The 21305-nt window shown below is 44.0% G+C and overlaps 1 protein-coding gene across 1 annotated transcript in view; it reads right to left on the bottom strand.

Annotated features, from left to right (window-relative positions):
* Window positions 1-21305, bottom strand: part of KCTD1 (potassium channel tetramerization domain containing 1) — a 207403-nt gene that overhangs the window by 173259 nt on the left and 12839 nt on the right. The gene's annotated exons all lie outside the window — the stretch shown is intronic.

The raw sequence follows: 21305 nt of genomic DNA, 5'->3' as shown, positions 1-21305 counted from the left end.
CTACCACACAGCACAGAAGTAAGAAGGAGGGTGAGAAGGGCCAAAAGGAATCAGGTCATAAACTAAGGGGGAGGAGGAATGATGGAGGTGAGAGGCTTTGGGCTGAGAAAGATGTGTCTCATTTGGGGAAAACTCTAGACTAAGAGTTGTCAAGCTCTAAATTTGGCAGTTTCATTACTTCCTACTTTATATTTTCACTTGGATGTGTGCCAGAGTCTCAACTTCCCTACCTCAAAGCTGTTGTCTTTCCCTCATAAACCGTTTCTCTTTCCATGCATCCTTGCCTGCTGATAGCATAGTAAATTCCATCCTCATCACCTGGACCTAAAACCAGGCATCCCTGCCAGCCACTGATCCTAGAGCTAAGGTCTGCTATGGAAGACATGAAGGGGTTATCAGATACATAGACCATTGTACATGGTGATGAGTTCCATAATGGAAAAAAGGATTCTTTTTAAATTAAATTTATCAGGGTGACATTGGTTAATAAAATCATATAGGTTTCAAGAGTACAAGTCTATGATGCATCATCTGTATATTGCACTGTGCATCTACCACCCAAAGTTAAATCCCCATCTGTCACTATGTAGTTTTTAATCGAACACAATGTGGGTGCATGCATGTGCCTGTAAGAGAGAGAGGCACCTATTTAAGCAGCCAGAGAAGGTGACATTAAATCTGAGACCTGAAGCAGGAGGGCAGGGTTGTATGGGGTGGGGAGGGCGAATGTTTGCAGGGACCCTGGGGCTACAGAAGGCTTGTCTGAGGAGCACTGAAGTTGGGAGAAGACCCCTGTGGGGTTAGTGAGTCAGCAAGAAAAGGACAAGATGCAGGTGGAAGAGGCCCACAGCATCCTTCTGGCCAATGAGGGGTGGTTTTGTTCAAAGGGAAATAGCAGGTCATCTTTCATTTAATCTTCATATTCATCATCTATATACAATTAGTCATCAAATCTGCTTAATTTTTGTTTCGAACATCTTTTCTATCTCCAACATCCTTTCATTATTAATATCTGATCTGGGTCATTAGATTAGACAATTTCATGATTAAACAATTTCCTAACTAGGTCCCCTGGTCCCAGATCTCTTCCCCCCCCCCCCAACCACAGCTCTGATTCTCCACTTTCCACATTTTTTTCCTTATTAAGTCTATAAACTGCTGCCAACTGATCTTCTTAATACTACTTTCATTCTATTATGCCACCACTCAAAATCTTCAGTGGCTTCCTATTGTCTGTCAAATAACGATTACATTTCTCTTCAAGATCTCCAACCTCATGGCCCGCCTTAGTGCGCGATAAGTTGTCTCCTCACAGTCCCAAGCCTCTTCATGCATTGAGCTTCAGCGGAGATGTAGTGGGTGCCACCCAACACCCCATCTCCCCTTCCCGACAGGATCCAGAGTCTCCTTCTGGTCCCCACTTCCCCACACAGTCTGCCATGGCGTAGCACGCTCCCTTTCCCTGACTACCCTCATTGCTTCAGTGAAGAGAGACCCAAACCAGACCAATCAGAGTGCATTTTGGATTCTTGAATCCTAGGGCAGAGATGTTCTCTCTCCTGGATCATGGATGCGTGAATGTGAAGCCTGGAACTGTTTTGGTCATTTTGCCAGCCGACTATGTAGGCTGAAGCTGACACTATGGAAAGCAGACTGAGGAGAAGAAACTAGATCCATCCTTGATGACTTGGGACACTGGACTTCACAGTTTACATGAGCCTATAAACCCCCTTTACTGCACAAGCTAGTTTGATTAGGGCTTTCCGTTGTTTGCTATTGAAAGCATCCTACCTGCCTAAGCCTACTGTATATGAAGCATGGTTCTAGCAAAGCCTCTGCTCTCATGAAACCTACTTCTTACAGTGGGGATCAGAGGAGGCGTACAGAAGTAAATAAATAAATAAAGATAAGTTTATAAGTTCTATGAAAAAGAGAACAAGATGATAGAGAAAGGTTGGGCAGAGGGAAAGCTATTTTATTTTTTATTTTTATTTTTTGTATTTTTCTGAAGCTGGAAACTGGGAGAGACAGTCAGACAGACTCCCGCATGCACCTGACCGGGATCCACCCGGCACGCCCACCAGGGGCGACACTCTGCCCACCAGGGGGCGATGCTCTGCCCCTCCGGGGCGTCGCTCTGCCGCGACCAGAGCCACTCTAGCGCCTGGGGCAGAGGCCAAGGAGCCATCCCCAGCGCCCGGGCCATCTTTGCTCCAATGGAGCCTTGGCTGCGGGAGGGGAAGAGAGAGACAGAGAGGAAGGAGGGGGTGGGGGGGTGGAGAAGCAAATGGGCGCTTCTCCTATGTGCCCTGGCCAGGAATCGAACCCAGGTCCCCCACACGCCAGGCCGACGCTCTACCGCTGAGCCAACCGGCCAGGGCCGGGAAAGCTATTTTAAATCGGGTAGTCAGTGAAGGCTTCTCTGAGAGGTTATATTTGATAAGAAACAGCTAACCATGGATGGATAAGAAGAACATTCTAAAGAAAACAGCCGGCACAAAGGCTCTGTCGCAGGAAAAAGGTTGGTGGGTTCTAGGAACAGACAGGAAGAGCTGTGGCTGAGCCCAGGGCAGAACGGTACAGGACAATGAGGCTTCTTCCTGTTCCCCTGATGACCTTCTCCGCTTTCTAGAAATCTTGAAGGTTTCAAGGCCTATTGTATGCCCTAGCTCCACTTGAACTTGCCCTGATTGAGCTACTGATCCCTTCTCCTTTGGACTACGGTGTTTGCAGGCCATGACATCCTTTCCACTTGGAAACTGAGACTTGGAAAGTAACTGTCATCTCTGGCTCTCTCATTCTTTTCTTGTGGTTTTATTGGCTCTCCTCATTTTAAGTCTAGTCTTTGAAAGTATCTTATGTTTTTGGTGTGTCCATCACAAAAGCTTAACACCGGTGAGCTTAAATGCTGTAAAAATTCACTGTGCATCCAGGTTCACTGCCTCCCTACCAGGGTATATTTGAAACAGATGTAATTTTGGGTGGGGGTCAAAATATCAAAATCGGCAATTTCATATTGTTCAACCCATGTTATAGCATCATCTTTAATTACATGGTAATCCAACTCTGCCAGTAATATTCAAATGCATTGGTCATGGTTCTAAAAGAATCCCCTTTGTGGAAACTGGGCCCTTCAAGGAAATGCTCCTTTGTAATGAAATGTACCTGTGATCACCTGAATGTCCCCTAAATTAATTGTGGGCAGCCAATTACTTTTTAAAAACCACTGTGCAATTTAGTATTTGTTTGAATTGAGGTTTGGAAGCTGCATATAAATTTCATGCACGTGACTGCTTTTTAGTAATGATTTGAGATGAGTGATGACTTACTAGTGAATATGTCATTGAAGCCGGAAATTACTGACCACTTTAGGTAGAAGCCGTGACTATATCCAGTTTCCCACAAAGGAGACCCCTTAGGTTCTCTGGGCCCAGGAAGTTGCTGGTAGAACTGTCCTCCTGTGCTTGATTGACCCAAGACAAAACAGTGCCACCCAGGGATCCAGCTGCCAAGATGATGCCATTGGCTTCCAACCTACTTCATATTGCGGGATCTGCCAGGACTGGTGAGAACGAGAATTTTCCCCTGGCTTGGGGCTCTCCTTGCCTTTCTAGAATGGTAAAGTGGCTATAGATTGTACTCTTCTTTTATGAGTCTCTTCTCAGACTCAGAGTTTTCAGAATTAATTGTTTATTTTTCATCTGGACCAAAACACTTCGGTAACTCTTTTGACCTCAGTTTTCTCACCTATAAAACAAGGATCCAGAATAATCAATTTCTAAGGTTATTTTTAGCAAACACCATATGGCAGACCCACCTTTCATTGGTAAGGTGTTAATGCACCTGTTACAGACACACACACACACACGTATGCGCATACACATACTTTTATTCAGAACTTTAATATTGATTATAATTCCTCATGTGCAGTCTTCATGCAACTTTCTTTGACAGAATGGAAATAAATCTTCATATGAGAAATATACATTTTATGAACAACTTCATTTACAGCTCAACCAAATTTCTTTAAACATGCCAAAGGCACTAAGAGGTACAACTTGAAAGTTCTAAAAGAAGTAGTTTGCATTTGGAAAAATATAATAAAAAAGCATTTGAGTGATTTCTTAAGTGGTGAAATCCCCGTTTTGCCACTTTTCTTGAGTTTTAAAAATAGCTTAAATATAATTTGACTCAATTTTCTATAAGAAAACATACCTTTAGGCTGAAGGACAACATTAGAAATTTCATCCTCAAGAATTATTTTTTGGGGATGGCGGGTCTGGAGTGGAGTTACAAGAGCCTCAAGATAGAGGCTTCTAATTAAATTGCCCTCTCGATCAGAACTGCAGAGTATCACTATAATCACCACAGTTTGGTTTAAATCTGGGACAGAATGATAATTTTGATGGTTCAGAGGTTTTTAAACTATGGCTCTAACTGTTGGAGAATTTCCGATGACTTTTCAAGGTTCTGCAAGGCATGTGTATTTGCTGGGGGACTAGGGGACTTCCAGTAAATGAATAAATGAGAAAGACTGCACAGTCTCAGGAAGTTTTAGTAGGTCTCAGATGATCAGGAGTTGCTGTAGTTGTCTTGCTGGCTTTGCAGAAGACAACAAATCCACAACAAGTGACTAGGGAGGAAGATCTGAGTGGGTTTCCTACTAATGGTGGTGGATGTGGCCTTACTACGTGAACCCTGCATTCCAGTTTATCAGCAAGGTGGGCTTGAGAAGCAGAAGCTAATCACTGAAGTAGTAAGGGGAAAGGATGAGGTAGGTCCAAACAATGACCTTGGTCTCAGCCCTTCAAGCCAAGACCTGAGCTAACCAGTCAGAAGCAAAATAGGTCCTTCACTCCCTCAGGCATTCAATGATCTTGATTAAATGCAATGTGCTAGGTGAAGGGGATACTGAGACAGAAAAGATGCCTAGGACCAAGAAGATCACATTCTTGGAGAGCAGACATCGATGGATAAACTTACAAGTATTATGTCACTTAAAATTGTAAGAAGAGCTATAATAGAAATGTCAAGGTTTACTGAGGACATAGAACATGAGAACTGAGCCTGGTCAAGTATTGGGCCCCAGGAAAGCTTCCCTGTAAAAGAGATGTCTAAATGGGAAGCTCAAGGACGAGGAGGAAAACTGACAGGCAAAGTGTTGTGGGATGAGCATCCCAGTCAAAGGGACTAGCGTGAACAGTCTATGATGTGGGCAAGAGCTTGGTTCTTTTACGGAACAAAAATGGAGCCCTCTCGGATTAGAGCACTGGTTCTCAAGTGTGGTCCCTAGAATCCCGAAGGTCCCCGATACATTTTTAGGATGTCAGCAATATCAAAAGTGTATTCAGAATAACCCTGAGAGGTTGTTTGCTTTTCCCACTGTGTTGATATTTACACAAATGGTTCAAAAGCAACAGTGGGGAGAACTGCAGGGACCTTACTGATAGTAGAGGCCATGACGCGGAAAGGTGAAAGAAGCCACTGGTTTTCACTGCCACACACTCAGTTGTTTAAAAATGCCCTTTCACTTAAGAATGTTCTTGATGATGTGGTAAAAATCATTAGTTTTGTTAAATCTGAACCCTTGAGTACATGCCTTCTTAATATTCTGTGTCGCTAACCGGAAAGGTTGTATAAAGCACATCTGCTGCATACTGAAGTATGAAGGTTGTTTCAAGGAAAAGCATTTGTGTGAATGAGTTGTGAGCTCCACTAACCACTTTTTCATGGGAGGCCATTTGTATTTGAAAGAAAAATTGGCAGAGAGTATTGTTATTAAGACTTGGGTAACTGGCACACATTTTCTTGAAAACAAATACAGGATGCCTATCACTTCAAGGAAAACAATTGATAGTATTTCTTGCCAAAAATAAACTTCAAGCTGTCCAGTGAAAATTTTAGAATGGTGGAAAACTCGTATCTGCTATTGGTGATCTTAATATCTTCCCAATACTTAAAAATACTTTCTGATAAAATTGGCAGTGATGATATTCCAGGTGCCTATCAGACAATATAATTACTAATTTTTTCACAGAAATTTATCAAAAACTCCTCTGTAAAAAGCTGTATTTTATTTATAAATATAGATACAAAAATTCTAATTAGACTAGAATTAAACACCATATCAACAAACCAGTTAGGGTTTATTTGAGGAATGCAAAAATATTTTAATATTAGGAAACTGACAAACATATCATTACTTAAAAGAAAAATAAATGTGATTTTATTCATAGATGTTTAAAAGGCACTTGCTATTTTTACCCCCCCACCACCAAAGGCATTTGATTTAGGATAGCAGGCTAATAAAATTCTAGCTAAAATATGTCTATAAGGAAAGTACTTAAATATAACTTAAAAATATTTCCTCAAAACCTCCACCAAATGTCTTAATGGCAACACTAACACCATTTCATTTAAAATCAAGGAAAGCCTATTATGACCATTACAATTTGACTACATCTTGGGAGTTCTAGTGAATGTGATAAAAATAGTGCATAACTGGAATAAACACTTGAAAAGAGACATAAATACTGTGTATTTTTGCTGATATAAAAATCCAGGAGATCCTTGTGTGTTTTAAAAAATTGTTTTCCCATTGATTTGAGAGAGAGAGAGGACATGGGGGGGGTAAAGAGAGAGAAAAGCATCAACTCGTTGTTTCACTTAGTTCCATTTAGTGGTGTACTCATCGGTTGCTTCTCGTACATGCCTGAACCAGTGGTTAAACCTGTGACCTCTGGCAAGTTGGGTTGCCACTTTATTCACTGAGTCACCCGGCCAGGGCCCTTCTGTGTGTGTGTGGTTTTTTTTATTACTAAAATTATAAGAATATAAAATATGAATATAAGAATATAAGAGAAATATATATAAATTACTAGCTTTCATTTATTCTAAAAATTAGCATACAGAAATAAAAATGGGAAAATATTCGATTTATAAGATAGTGAGCAAAAGTATCAAGAAATACACTTAATAGTAAAGGTACATTTATATGAAAAAAACTAATCTTATTAAGGGTCGCTAAACAAATAAAAAGATATACCACATTCTTGGATATAACTGTATGGTTTTCTTATTTTGGGAGTGGGGAAGACTAGATAAAATGATTTTGACCTTCATATAGAAGAATAAATGCTCAAGAATAACCAGGAAAAGAATAAAAAAGGTCAACTACAGGAGAATTGCCTTACCAGATATCAGAGTATACTATAAAGCCATTAATGAAACAAATATGGTACTGGCATGAGAATAAGAAATAAATCAGTGGTAAGAGAAAAGAAAATCCAGAACTAGTCTTGTATGTGAGTATTTAATTTACATTATCAATCAATGTGGTAGTTCAATTTAGTGGGAAAATAATAAATTATTTAAAAAAAATAAAACCAGCACAACTGGCTATCCATCTAAAATGAAATGAAATAAAATTTCTATTTTTACACCATATATAAAAGTACATTCCCCAGAGAGTAAATCTTAACTGTAAACAACAAAACAGAACAAAATATTGCATCAATATCTAGGAGACTTTGTGTGCAATTTAGGGACAAGGAAATCTTAACAAGATGGTAAAACACAAAGAGTATAAAAGAAAAGAGGTATCTGACCACATTAAAAATTTGTATGGCAAAAAATAGTATAAAAAAATTCAAAGTAGATATGATAGGTTTGGGGAAAATACTTATAATGACAATTATTTAATTTATATAATATCTATATTAATTTATATAATGTAGAAATTAATTATATGGGAATCAGTTATGTAGGGATTAATTTAAGAATTAATTATATAATATAGAGCATGATTTTATTAATTGGCAACTCAACAGAGAAATGATGAAAGAATATGGAGAAGAAATTGATAGGAGCACAAATCCACACAGCCAATAAAAGCACAAAAAGATGCTTGAATTTACCGAAGTTGGGGAATAGCAAATTAAAGTAATAACAAGACATTATTTCATGATCAGCAGACCAGTCAAAATGAAAAACAACTATGACACATATAGGATGGGGGGAAAGTAGGTTTAGAGTTGTGAGTATGGGAAACTGTTTATTCTTGTGTATTATTATTATTATTTTGATAGAGACAGAAAGTGAGTCAGATAGGGACAGATAGGAAGGGAGAGAGATGAGAAGCATCAATTCTTTGTTGCGACTTCTTAGTTGCTCATTGATTGTTTTCTCATATGTGCCTTGACCTGGAGGGCTACAGCAGAGCAAGTGACCCCAGCTCAAGCAAGCGACCTTGGGTTCAAGCCAGTGACCTTTGGGCTCAAGCTAGCGACCATCATAGACATGACCCCATCCTCAAGCCAGTGACCCCAGGCTCAAGCTGGTAAGTCCGTGCTCAAGCCAGATGAGCCCATGCTCAAGCTGGCAATCTCGGGATTTTGAATCTGTATCCTCCACGTCCCAGTCCGACGCTCTATCCACTGTGCCACCACATGGTTAGGCTATTCTTGTACATTAATTATTAATTATTGTATTATATTCCATATGAACAACTGTAAACATACTTTTCTCCCACCTTGTATTATTAGTGCAAATGTAAATTTTACTACATTTGAGGAAATAAATCTAGCATTATCTATTATGATTTAAAATATACATACTCAGAATAATAAATAAACAAATTGTGGCATATATACACAATGGACTATTACTCAGCAATAAAAGGGAAGGAACTATATGCAACAACATGGTTCAATTTAAAAAACATGCTGACAAAATACAGACACAAAGGGGTCCAGACTGTATGCTTCCATTTATGCCAACTTTTAGAACTGGGAAAATTAATCTATAGTATTACAATATATGTACCTGGATGTTTAAGCAAAACATTAGTCAGAGAAGAAAAAAAGAAAGAAAGAGAGAGACAAAGAGAAGGAGGGAGGAAGGAGGGAGGGAGGGAGAGAGGGAGAGAGAGAAAGAAAGAGAAAGAAATTGAATACAGAATGGGCAATTGTAGTTCACAAGGACTACTATACTGTCAACGAAAAAGAAAGGTAGAGAGGTATACTAGTTGGTTCAGAGGGAATTTCTACAAGGTACTGTTTACAAACAAGGTACTGAAACATATAACAACAGGTAGGTGTTGTGTCTATATCTCATAGGCATATGGAGGAAAATATGAAAGATGCATATTAGAAATGTTAACATGGGCCCTGGCCGGTTGGCTCAGCGGTAGAGTGTCAGCCTGGCGTGCAGGGGACCCGGGTTCGATTCCCGGCCAGGGCACATAGGAGAAGCGCCCATTTGCTTCTCCACCCCCATCCCCTCCTTCCTCTCTGTCTCTCTCTTCCCCTCCCGCAGCCAAGGCTCCATTGGAGCAAAAGATGGCCCGGGCGCTGGGGATGGCTCCTTGGCCTCTGCCCCAGGCGCTAGAGTGGCTCTGGTCGCAGCAGAGCGACGCCCCCGGAGGGGCAGAGCATCGCCCCCTGGTGGGCAGAGCGTCGCCCCTGGTGGGCGTGCCGGGTGGATCCCAGTCGGGCACATGCGGGAGTCTGTCTGACTGTCTCTCCCCGTTTCCAGCTTCAGAAAAATACAAAAAAAAAAAAAAAAAAAAAAAAAAAAAGAAGAAATGTTAACATGGATTACAAGGGGAGGGGAATAGAAGAAGGAAAAGAGAGGAAAGAAGGTATCAAACCAAAAAAAGAAAGACTGAGCTAAAAACATAATATCTGTGACATGCCTATATTTGTTCTTTAGTGTATTTAAAATTTATATTTGTAGAGGATTACTAAAAAAAAATGCTGATCATCTTACAGATACTTTGAATTTGATCTTTGGATTAAAGTGGACCGTCAATGTATTTGGACTATCTGATATTGGACCTTCCTTATTTTTACTGAATTGCACTTTAGTTTTCTCTATTTTACAGAGGAGAAACAAAAGCTCTAAAGCTTAACTGACTTGCTCAAATGAACACAGTGGCAAAGCGTGGGTATGGACCCAGGCAGTCTAACTCCGCAAGCCACATTTACAAGATACTTAGATATCTTTTGAGTTTGGCAGAAGTGGGTGAAGCAGTCGTCCTGGGTGGAAATTGTAAAGAGGTGCTGAGAAACTCTGAAAGCCAAAGAAATAATATTTGGAAAAAAAGAAATTAATGCAAAAAAAAAAATCCATATTTGAACAGAAATATCAAAAATTTTAATAAAGACAGATTCGACCCTGTACTTGCATGGTTCAGCCTCACTTGCCTCACCCTAACCTTAGCCCTCTTGGATTTTATCTTTATCAAATTTGATATTTTGCTCATAGATTTTCACATTGATTTTGATTATATATAAAAAAAATTGCATTGAAACATTTATCTTGATACTTGAGTTTTTTTGTGCCTCCTGAAATGTTGTGCCTGAGGTAAGTGCCTCACTTACCTCGCCCCAATCCTGGCCCTGCTTGTCTCCATCATTAGGCAACCGTGTGACAGTTTTCTCATCTATACGTTGGGGCTGATCCTTTCTCTGCCCACTTCACAGGGTGGTAAGACACTAAGAAGCTGTGAATCAGATACTGCTTGGGAAATGTACATATTCCCGCTATGAGAGCTGTTCATGACGGGATAAACAAGTTAAATCCCCCAGACTTGGGCATGCTCCATGCACTTGGCATGCCCAAACACATTGCTGGGAAATCTTCTGTAATTCTAATCTTTGTTTGCCTGGCTGTTTGGCAGGTGCAGTAACCTTCATCCGTCATGCTGTCCTGTGCCTCAGTATGTACCTCTTAAGCTAGAGCAGTGCGCTCTACCTTGAAGGGGCACACAGATAACTGGGGATCTTGTTAAAAACCACATTCGGGCTTCAATGGTTTGGGGTGAGACACCAGAGCTTGCCTTTTTTTTTTTTTTTTTTTTGTATTTTTCTGAAGCTGGAAACGGGGAGAGACAGTCAGACAGGCTCCCGCATGCGCCCGACCGGGATCCACCCGGCACGCCCACCAGGGGGGGACGCTCTGCCCACCAGGGGGCGATGCTCTGCACCTCGGGGGCGTCGCTCTGTTACGACCAGAGCCACTCTAGCTCCTGGGGCAGAGGCCAAGGAGCCATTCCCAGCGCCTGGGCCATCTTTGCTCCAATGGAGCCTCGGCTGCGAGAGGGGAAGAGAGAGACAGAGAGGAAGGAGAGGGGAAGGGGTGGAGAAGCAGATGGGCGCTTCTCCTGTGTGCCCTGGCCAGGAATCGAAACCGGGACCTCTGCACGCCAGGCCGACGCTCTACCACTGAGCCAACCGGCCAGGGCCAGAGCCTGCCTTTCTGACATGCTCCCAGGTGATGCCCTAACAACCTCATTCACTTTGAGTAGTGAGGTGCTTCATGGCAAGATACATGGTGAATGGGTCAGAAAGACTTAAATGCACCAAAATAATGATAGTGCACTATACAACAGCATGGATGTGAGCATTTCAGTCCTTACAAAAGCCTTATAAGGTGGGTTCTATTATGTTGCCGCCCACTACCCAAAGACCCCCAAGAACACACTTCTAGTCACACAAATTAGATTTATTCAGTTTGCTGCCAGACAACACATACCAAGGAACGATATGAGGGAGTTGGAAGGCTTTATTATAGAATCTAGGCTTGGGGGGGCATGTCTCAGGAGGGTTAAAGGGTGGGGTACCAGTTTTCTGGGTGCCATTCAGGTACAAGGACAATTTGATGATTGGGCATCTTGGTAATTTTTTTTTTTTTGGTCCGGGAAGACAGAGGATTAAGGGAGACAGAACTGTTATTATAGAAGCAATATTCACACAAATTAGTCCAAAGACAGGAACATTAATTATGTTTCTGGCTGCAGAATGTTCTTCTCTTTGTTTTGTGTCATATATAGTCACGGTAGCCTTGTGGCTGGTTTGTTCCAACACAGTCATGGAATGACCTTGTCTGATTATTGTTTTCATTCTGTGAGAGATGTTTACGTTCCTTCAGGAACATCACCGCCAGCGTCGTCCAGACCTAGCCCTGGACCTCAGAGGACTCCTTCCGTTGGAGCAAGTCCCTCCTCAGTGCCCGAGACTGGCCAAGCCTGGCAATACCATAATGACAGGACCCCCTTCGCCTAGACTGTAACTCGTGTGGGTTTCGGGTCTGTTTCTCACCTTCAGAGCACTCTCTGAGTCTCTACCCCGAGCCTGGGGTCGCCCTGACGCCCCGGGGGAGCTACGGGGCTCACACCTGTGTGGTCATTCATGGCCCTGGTCTGGACATCTGCTCCAGGACTGCAGGCTGGCGAGCTGGTCGCTCCCACTGGCTGATGCAATGTTTTCCACAGAACAGCCTGAAACCAAGCCACAGAGCGGTACTGCCATACTGATGTCAAATCGTTTTCTTTGTTTTTCTGTTTTTTTCCTCACACTTAGTGTTTTATTTTTAATGTCTATTTTAGTTTTTATTTAAATTTTTTTTTTAGCTCTGTTGAGGTATAATTGACAAAATTGTGGAATATTTAAAGAGTATATCTGGTGATCTGATATATGTGTACATTGTGAAAGGATTCCTCCCATTTGGTTAAATAACACATCCACCACTTCACATATTTACCATTTTATTTTATTTTATTTTATTTTATTTTATTTTATTTTATTTTTTGGTGAGAACATTTAAGTTCTACTCTTTTAGCAAATTTTGGTTATACCATACAGTGTTATTCACTGTAGTCACCGTAATATACACCAGATCCTCAGATCATAGTCATGTTGTAGCTGAAAGTTTGTACCCTTTTACTAACCTCTTCCTAGTTCCATCCCCCCAGCCCTGGTAACCACTTTTGCACTCATTGTTTCTATGAGTTTGACTTTTTCTTTTCTGTTTTTAAGAGAGAGAGAGAAAAAGAAAGAGAGAGAGGGACAGACAGGGACATAGAGACGAGAGGAGAGAGATGAGAAGCAACTCATAGTTGCGGCACCTTAGTTGTTCATTGATTGCGTTCCCATAGGTGCCTTGACGGGGGGGGGGGGGGGGCTCCAGAAGAGCCAGTGGCCTCTTGCTCAAGCCAGTGACCTTGGGCTCAAGCCAGTGACCTTGGGCTTCAAGCCAGCGGGTTATGTCCATGATCCCACACTCAAACCAGCGACCCTGCGCTCATGCTGGTGAGCCCACCCTTAAGCCAGCGACCTTGGGGTTTAGAACCTGGGTCCTCAGTGTCCCAGGTTGATCCTCTATCTATTACCCCACTTCCCAGTCAGGTGAGTTTGACTTTTTCTTAAGATTTCACTCAGAATGTTTATATAGACCAGGCTCTATAAAAATTTTTTGCGTGAGGTCCCATATGTCTAAGGATTAGGCCCATAACAGCCTAGCTGGTCACTGCTGGAGCCATTTTTCACTTTCCCAATTATTATCACCTCCCCCCCCCCTTATAAAGAACAGGAAACTGAGGTTCACACAGGCTAAGCAACCCCTACCTCCCCACCAGGGCTCACGGGTGGTGAAGCAGGGTCTCCGGGGAGCATGCTCCTGAAGCTGGGGCTGTATCCTATGCACGTCCTTGCCCCCCTCCCCACCTCTGAGGGCCCCTGGGGTGACTCCAGCCCCATCATCTGTGCTCCAAATACCGCTGACATTTCCAACGCTATTCCTGCTTCTCATGTGGATTCAATGGTCTTCAATGTGTTCTTCTTTCCCGCGTGGTACTTGAAAAGCTCTGCGCATCGTCCACGTTTTGCTCTTTGCCTCCATCCTCCTCCCAACTCGATCTGTCCTTTGGACTAAAACTTATGCCCCAGTCCAGATTTGTCACAGGACGATGGCAGCACTCCAGAGCGTTCCCTCTGGCTTTATGTGAATACACCAGAGGCTGTGAACAACTAAGAGTGTTCTCTCAAATGCCACGGGGCTTATCCAGATTGCTGGGGGTGGCGCCGAAGTTAGCTGCGAGGAGGAGGTGCTTCGGGGGGGGGGCAGGAAAGCAAATGTGTTAAGTCTTCTATAACGGGGCAGCCCACCTAGAGTGGCCACCCTCCCCCCTGCTGAATTCAAGAACTAGAAACAGAGGGGGGGTGGGCCATGACTAAGAGGTCCGGGGTCCTTTCGGCAGAGAGAGGTAGCCTTGTTGTGTTAGTTTTCTGCAACTAGAGCAGATTCCAGAACACACAAGTACTAGGATGGTTCCTCTGTGTGAGCCCAGTGGTCAATCCCGCCTTACAAGTAGTGTCTGTAAGGCAAAGAGCATTGTCTCTGGGGTCTACTGAGCTGGGCCAAAATCCCAGCATTGTCAGGATACTAGCTGTGCAACCCTGGAAAAGTTACATAAGCCCTCTATGCCTCATTTCCTCATCTGAAGAGTGGGGATGATAATTCCTTCCTCACATGCTCGCTGTGAGTACTGAATAAGATGTGCTGGTATAGAGTACATTAGAGCTATAGTTGTCGTTCTTTTTGTCCTAGACCGTGTCTTATCAGGCACGGTCTGAGATCACCAGCTGCCTCTCCCTGGTGCCACTTCAAAACGTTAGGGCAGTCTCTCTCCTGTCTATGCAATTTGTTTTTTAAAAATCAGTTGCAAATCCATCAATATATCCAAACCTTTTGTACCCGTTTTCTATTTTCAGCCTGTAGCATCCCCGAAGGTAATGAAGTTCAAAAGCTCTGCAGCCTGCTATGCAGAAAGAAGCTTCTTGACTTATCCGAAAGCTCCCTCTCTCAGTTCAATGGCGAATTGGTCCAAGGTGACTATTCCTAAACTTCATAATTTCCTTGACACTTGAATATCTTCTTTTTCCTCTTTACTATTTTATGTATCTCTCACCACAGTGTTTCTGGTAACTCTGACTTTTGAAAGGTTCACCTGCAGGAATATTCCAGGGCTGGTCACACCCTCCCGTTTCCTTCCTCACCCTCAGTGTTTCTGTTCTGAAGATGTTTTGTGGGCTGCTCAGGGGTGGGAAGCTTAGCGACAGGGTCTGGTTGGGGGTCCTATGCATCTAGGTTTGAATCATATCTCTACTGCTTACTGGTCAACTGTGTGTCTAAGTTCTATGCATAAGATGAGTGTGACATTAGTACCTGCCTCTAGGTCTGGGGGGGGGGGGTGGTCACGGGCCCAAGTGAAGAAGTGTTCAGCAAGGTGGCACAGGGCAGTGCCCAGGCTCAGGTGCTCTGGGGTCATCACTGGCCAGTCCACCTTACAGCAAAGCCTCAGGTCCTCTGGCCTCAACTCTTGCCAAATGCCTCTTAACTGACTTTCTGGCCTTTTCACACTAGTATCTATTTTGCATACTGTTAACAACTTTTGTTTCTTAAAATATGGCTTTTATCATGTTGTCCTCCTACTCAAAAAAGTCTACAAAAATCCCTCTTAATTCATCTTGTGTTTGGAGCCTTTCATGGAATAGCCTCCCAATTTCTTCCCTTCCTCTTCTCACCCGCCCTTACCTCCACTCCTTCCACCTGCCTTCAAACATTAGAGGATCTGCCAACTATCTGGAGACGTTACCAGGATTGCAACCCAGCCCACAGACTTGGGAAACCCTCTCTGTCCAATTGGCTAGTGATGTGGCGAGGCCCAGCGTACAAGGGGAACCCAGAGGGAGAAGAAACACAACACCCCAAGAAGCTGACGTCTGGACTGTCTCCTCTGTGAACAGGGATCATTTAGTTGGGAGCTATTCAAGTCAGAAGCAAAGAAAGACCCTGGGAAGGAAGGACACAATAGAGAAGATAATGGCAGGACACAGCATTTGGAGGCAAAGAAGTCCGGGGGTGGGTGGGTAAGTGGGGTAGTGGGAGGTGATGCCAGGAAATGGAGCTGAGGCTGGTGGTATGGGGTTTCCTAGGCCAGCCCTTGCCTTGCATTAAGCCTGGAAGCAGTGGGGGTCAGGGAACATTCTTAAGCAAGGATGTTACATCATGTAACTTCCAAAGAAATTTTCAGTTTGATGGTCATAAAAATATTTCATGGTTATTATAGAGAGTTGGAAAAATACAGAAAATTAAAATTAGAAAAGAAAAATCTATGGCCTAGAGATGAACACTGATAACAATAACGAATTTACTTATCTTCCCCCGTCCTCGTCATCGGGACTACTGAGCAATGGGTGCTTACTCTGTGCCGGGTGTTGTTACAAGAGCTCTCTCCTCGCGATCCTCACAGCTCTATGCTGTAGCAGAATCATCCCGCACTCTTACAGATGAGGAGGCGTGGCTTTAACACGGTGGTGGGACTCAAATTATTTATTTATTTATTTATTTTAAAGATTTAATTTATCCATTTTTATTAGAGAGAGAGAGAGAGATTGGAAAGAGACAGAGAGAACAGGGGGAGGAGCAGGAAGCATCAACTCCCATATGTGCCTTGACCAGGCAAGCCCAGGGTTTTGAACTGGCGACCTCAGCGTTCCAGGTTGAGGCTTTATCCACTGCGCCACCACAGGTCAGGCATGGACTCAAATAATTTAACAACCGGTTCTCTGCCCTAGTGACTGTTTTAAGTATAAAAAAAGATATACCAAAAGGTAGTTTATTATTTCATGCATTTAATACTTAAATAAGAATAATAAAAGAGGCACACAAAAATAGATTACATTATAAGAAAGAGTTTTAAAATATTAAAGAAAAAATTAAATAATACCAGACCAAAAAAACAATAAAACTGTTATTTAAGATATTTCCAATGATAGCTTGTCACTTCCTGGCTGTTTGGCACTTTCTATCTTTACATTATATGTTTGTTTACTAAAGTCACAACAGAGAGGGAATTAAAATGTAGTATTTCATCAAAGGTATAATGAGTTTTATGAAATGAATAAATAAATATTACAAGCACAGTTCCGTCAAATATTTTTCACTTGTGGACAGCATGAACATTACTACGGGCACTTAGAATAATACACTGTTGCACAGATGAATGTTAAAAAAGAGTAAGGAATGTGAATTCGTGATTTCCACATTGGGCGGCTGCCCAGGCGCCCACCTTAGAGAGAACCCTGACTACAAGTGCCATTTTAAGAACCAGTTTGCCAAACTTAACACAAAATTAGGTATCGGTTCTCCTGAACTGGTGCGAACCGGCTGAACCGCACCCTTGGCACTGTCCCCTCTGTTCTGAGCCCTGAGGCCACACTGCTGCCGGGCAGTTACACAGTCACCACGTATGCAGAGATGCAAAATTTCCTTTAAAATAGAGTCTGGCATCCTAATTTTCCAAAGTGGGGTTTTAAAAAGGTGCTGCATAGGTGGGTGGTGGTTCAGAAAGTGTGGCGCGAAGGAGACTAGTGGCTGTTACAGTGCCCAAGCGATGGGAGGACGAAGGAACGAGCATGAGGGCAGGGGAGAGGAGATGCATTCAGAGTCCTGTAGGAAGCAGAGAATCCTGAGGATCCTTTCCTGAGCGCTCGGCTAGGAGGGGGAAGCATCTGAGCAACCGAGGCTAATGAGTTCTCTGAGACCTTATGAGAGGGTGCTGTCTGTGGGTGGACGTGTTTCCTAGGCAGTCAGACACACAGGTGAGAAAACAGTGGAGATGGCTGCACTGGTTCATCCTAGACCCAAGCGACTAGATGTTCCCTGTGAAGAACAGAAGAAAAGGAGGAGGCACCCGCAGAGGAAGCTCAGGGCCACGGAGTGGATGGGAGAGTCGGACGGGTAGATCAGAGGGTGGCCATCACACCGTGATCATAGAGCAGGACGGGGCGGGAAGAAGAGGCAGCTAGACTCACGACTGTCCTCCCAAACTCCCTTCGCAGGCGTAGCTTTCCAGGCTCGTCTCTGGTTGCTTCACGGTTCCAGCCTGGCTGCTCCTACCTCCTCCAGCAAGCCTTCCCAGCCTGCTGGACCCTGACCTCCAGCTCTCTGTTTACCTCCTTCTTGTCATCCATCCCATTTCCTTCCCAGAGTCAAGCTCCTGGAGCAGGGGCTCTGCCTTCCCTGGGCCCCCACAGTGCCCGATAACAAGATGATTAATTTGTTGTTTGCAACTTCAGCATAGAGTGCATTATTTTACTTGGATGGTTTGGATTTTTTAAAGTATACTTTCTGTACACCAGAAGCTCCTCTGCCATTTATAGCTCATGTGAATTCTTCCCATGGCATGGTCTTCCCTGATGGCTTGGCATTTTGCTACTTGAATGCTTCACAGGCAGTCCAGGAGCTGAGACTCATCTGTTCACTTTCCTTTTCTCATTTTCCCACTGGTTTCTATTGGCTGTCCCTCAATCTCTCACTCCCAATTTATGATCACCCCCTCATCCTGGACCCCATGGCGCAGTCCTTCCCGTGGGCCATGTTTACCTATACATTTAACTCTTTGTAGATCTTAAGTAACCTGATGGGAGTAAGATGGCTACACTGTGTTCCACCACCCTGCTTTCGGCACGGACCTCAGCGAACTTTCACCAGCCCTTACGCAACTGTAACGGCACCCGGCAGATGTCCGCCAAGAGCTTCACAGCTTCGTCTTGAGTTCCTTCAACCCTCGTAGGTTCCATGAAGAGCCAGAAAAATTCCTCAGTCGTATACCTCTGCATAAGTGTATGTATATATGTGTATGTGTATGTGATAGGAACAGCAATTATTATGACAGTGGCACTGATGATGATGATAACTACCATTTTCTGAGAACATACAACATACCCAGCACTAGGCAAAGTGTTTTATAGATGTGACTTCATTTAAACCCCTTTCCCTGCTGTTGCTTTTTTTCAGCAACCCCCTGTACAACTTGGGGGTTGCTGTTAAGGCACTGCAATGCCGGGAGGAATTCTTGGCTTTCCTTTTGAGGGTGTTCTAGGGTTTGACCCAAGAACTGTGCATGATCAGCACAGAAGTTTGGAAGAAATCCATGGCAGCAGTGAAGGGAGACAGCCTGACCAGTCCTCACCTCTGTCCCTTATCACCTCTCCCTCAGGGACAGTGACTAGGGTCTGGACGCCACAAGTCAACTTGGGGAAGTAATGGCACTTGACCTTCCCCCAGAGATCCCGCGTCTGTGGGGCATGTGTCCATGATGCTATCCACTAAATAAGCAAAGCCTCATGGGATTCTAATGAAATTAAAAAGAGAAGACAGAGTTCAGGAGGGAAAGTTCCCTTAAAAAGAATACCATCTTGGCCCTGGCCGGTTGGCTCAGCAGTAGAGCGTCGGCCTGGTGTGCAGGGGACCTGGGTTTGATTCCCAGCCAGGGCACAGAGGAGAAGTGCCCATTTGCTTCTCCACCCCCACCCCCTCCTTCCTCTCTGTCTCTGTCTCTTCCCCTCCCGCAGCCAAGGCTCCATTGGAGCAAAGATGGCCCGGGCGCTGGGGATGGCTCCTTGGCCTCTGCCCCAGGCGCTAGAGTGGCTCTGGTTGCGGCAGAGCGACCCCCCAGAGGGGCAGAGCATCGCCCCCTGGTGGGCAGAGCGTCGCTCCTGGTGGGCGTGCTGGGTGGATCCCGGTCCGTCGGGCGCATGCGGGAGTCTGTCTGACTGTCTCTCCCCGTTTCCAGCTTCAGAAAAATACAAAAAAAAAAACAACAAAAACCATCTTCCCAATCTTGATTTTTATAACCTCCCTCCTGTTTAGGGCTATTACCATTTAAGCTGGAAAGGGGTAGGAAACCAGCGGCGTTGACGTAGAAATACACAAAACAGAGCAATAACTACTCCCTATTTCTCTAAATTGTTTGGAAAATAAAAACATTCAGTTGATGGAATAAAAAAGGAACTGTACTGAGAATAATGATTGGATTCAGGGGCAAGCAGAGATCACATTTGGTGTCTGAGGTCAGTTAAGTGGCATGAAACATTTGAAGACTGCAGAGGTTCCGATCCCAAGAGAAGTTAAAAATAAAGCCTTTGAGAACACCCAAGGTTTTGCAACGCTGGTGCACTCTGCAAAGGCATGAGAACACACACTAAAATAAAAGAGGATTCGAAAAGTACAACTTGCGAAGGAGGGGAGGAAGGCGGAGGTGTGAGCAGCCAGATTGCAACGGGCAGGAGGCATGCAGCAGAGGCCGTGTGCTGGTGCCAAGAGAGGCAGAGCAGGAGCCGGAGAGGGTTTCTGCACTGTGTTGGGGAAGGGCGTCTTCGTCAGCTCGGGCTACTATAACAAAATACCATAGACAGGGTGACTCAAACAGCAGAAACGTATTTCTTATATTTCTGGAGGTTGGGAAGTTCAAGATCAAGGTTTTGGTGACCTGGTTTGTGGTGGGGGTTTTCTTCCTGGCTTGTAGCTGGCCGCCCTCTGGCTGTGGGCTCACATTATTTCTTTGTGCCCAAGAGGAGAGAGGAAACTCTCCGGTGCCTTTTCTTATAAGGAAACTAATCTTATCAGATCGGGGGCCTGCCCTTATCACCCCATGTACCCTTATTATGTTCACAAAGGCCATATCTCCAAATACAATCACATTGGGGATTAGGGCTTCGCCATATGAATTTGGGGGACACAAACAGGTGGATTGTTCTGCAAATGGTGGAGGGCTAAAGGGAAGAGGCCAGTGGAGAGAGGAAAGACAAGACATTGAGGAGAGACAGCAGGAAAATGAGAGAGGACTGGTGGAGCCATAGATGGGAATTTTGGTGTTAGGAAATGGAGAGAGTGGCCAACTCCTCATAAATCATGAGGCCGATTTATCTGAGAAGTAGGAAAGGGCTTGAAATTTAAGAAGAGTAATAAGACCCCAAACAGCGTTGGTGGGGAATGAGATAAGAAATTAACTGAGGATTGCCATTGGCATCAAGGGCCCAGCCTAGAAAAGCTAACATGATCGCCACCCAGACAGCAGCTTAAATGTCAGCTCTCTATGGAGGTCTCACCTGATGTCCCTGTTTTAATTTTCTGCATTGCACTCAATCGTGGAGTGATTAAGTTCTTATTCCTCTGCTAGGATGTAAATTCCATGTGACCCTGCATCTCTTTGCTTTGCTCGTTGCTGTATTTCTAAGGCTTAGTTAGGGTGGTGCCTGGCTCAATACAAACCAAAGAAGTCTCCACTGGCTGCACGGGCACCAAGGAGAAGAATTATGCGACACTCTACTCAGGCTCCCAGGATAAAAAGTGATGAGAAAAGAGTTTTTCAGGACTGAGTGTTGGCAAAGTGGGAATGACAGAGAGGGCCACATGAGGGAGCAATTAAGGGTGCTAGTGAGTATACTGTGGGAATGGTGGTGCACCGAGCCCAGGTGAATGGCGAGGGAGAGATGGCAGGAGGAAGGGAGGGAGGACCAGAGTCCTGAAAAAAGGGAAAGGTTGAAAGGCAGGTTTAGTGGGAATGAGTCTGAGAAAAAGATGCTCTGAGGCATGTTGGATGTCCTAGGTTCAATTCCCAGTCAGGGCACACAGGAGAAGTGACCATCTGCTTCTCCCCCTGCCCCCCATCTCTCTCT

Source organism: Saccopteryx bilineata, chromosome 11 (assembly GCF_036850765.1).
Source record: "Saccopteryx bilineata isolate mSacBil1 chromosome 11, mSacBil1_pri_phased_curated, whole genome shotgun sequence".
In the NCBI taxonomy this organism is placed as follows: Eukaryota; Metazoa; Chordata; class Mammalia; order Chiroptera; family Emballonuridae; genus Saccopteryx; species Saccopteryx bilineata.
This window is presented reverse-complemented; position numbering and strand designations above follow the sequence as displayed.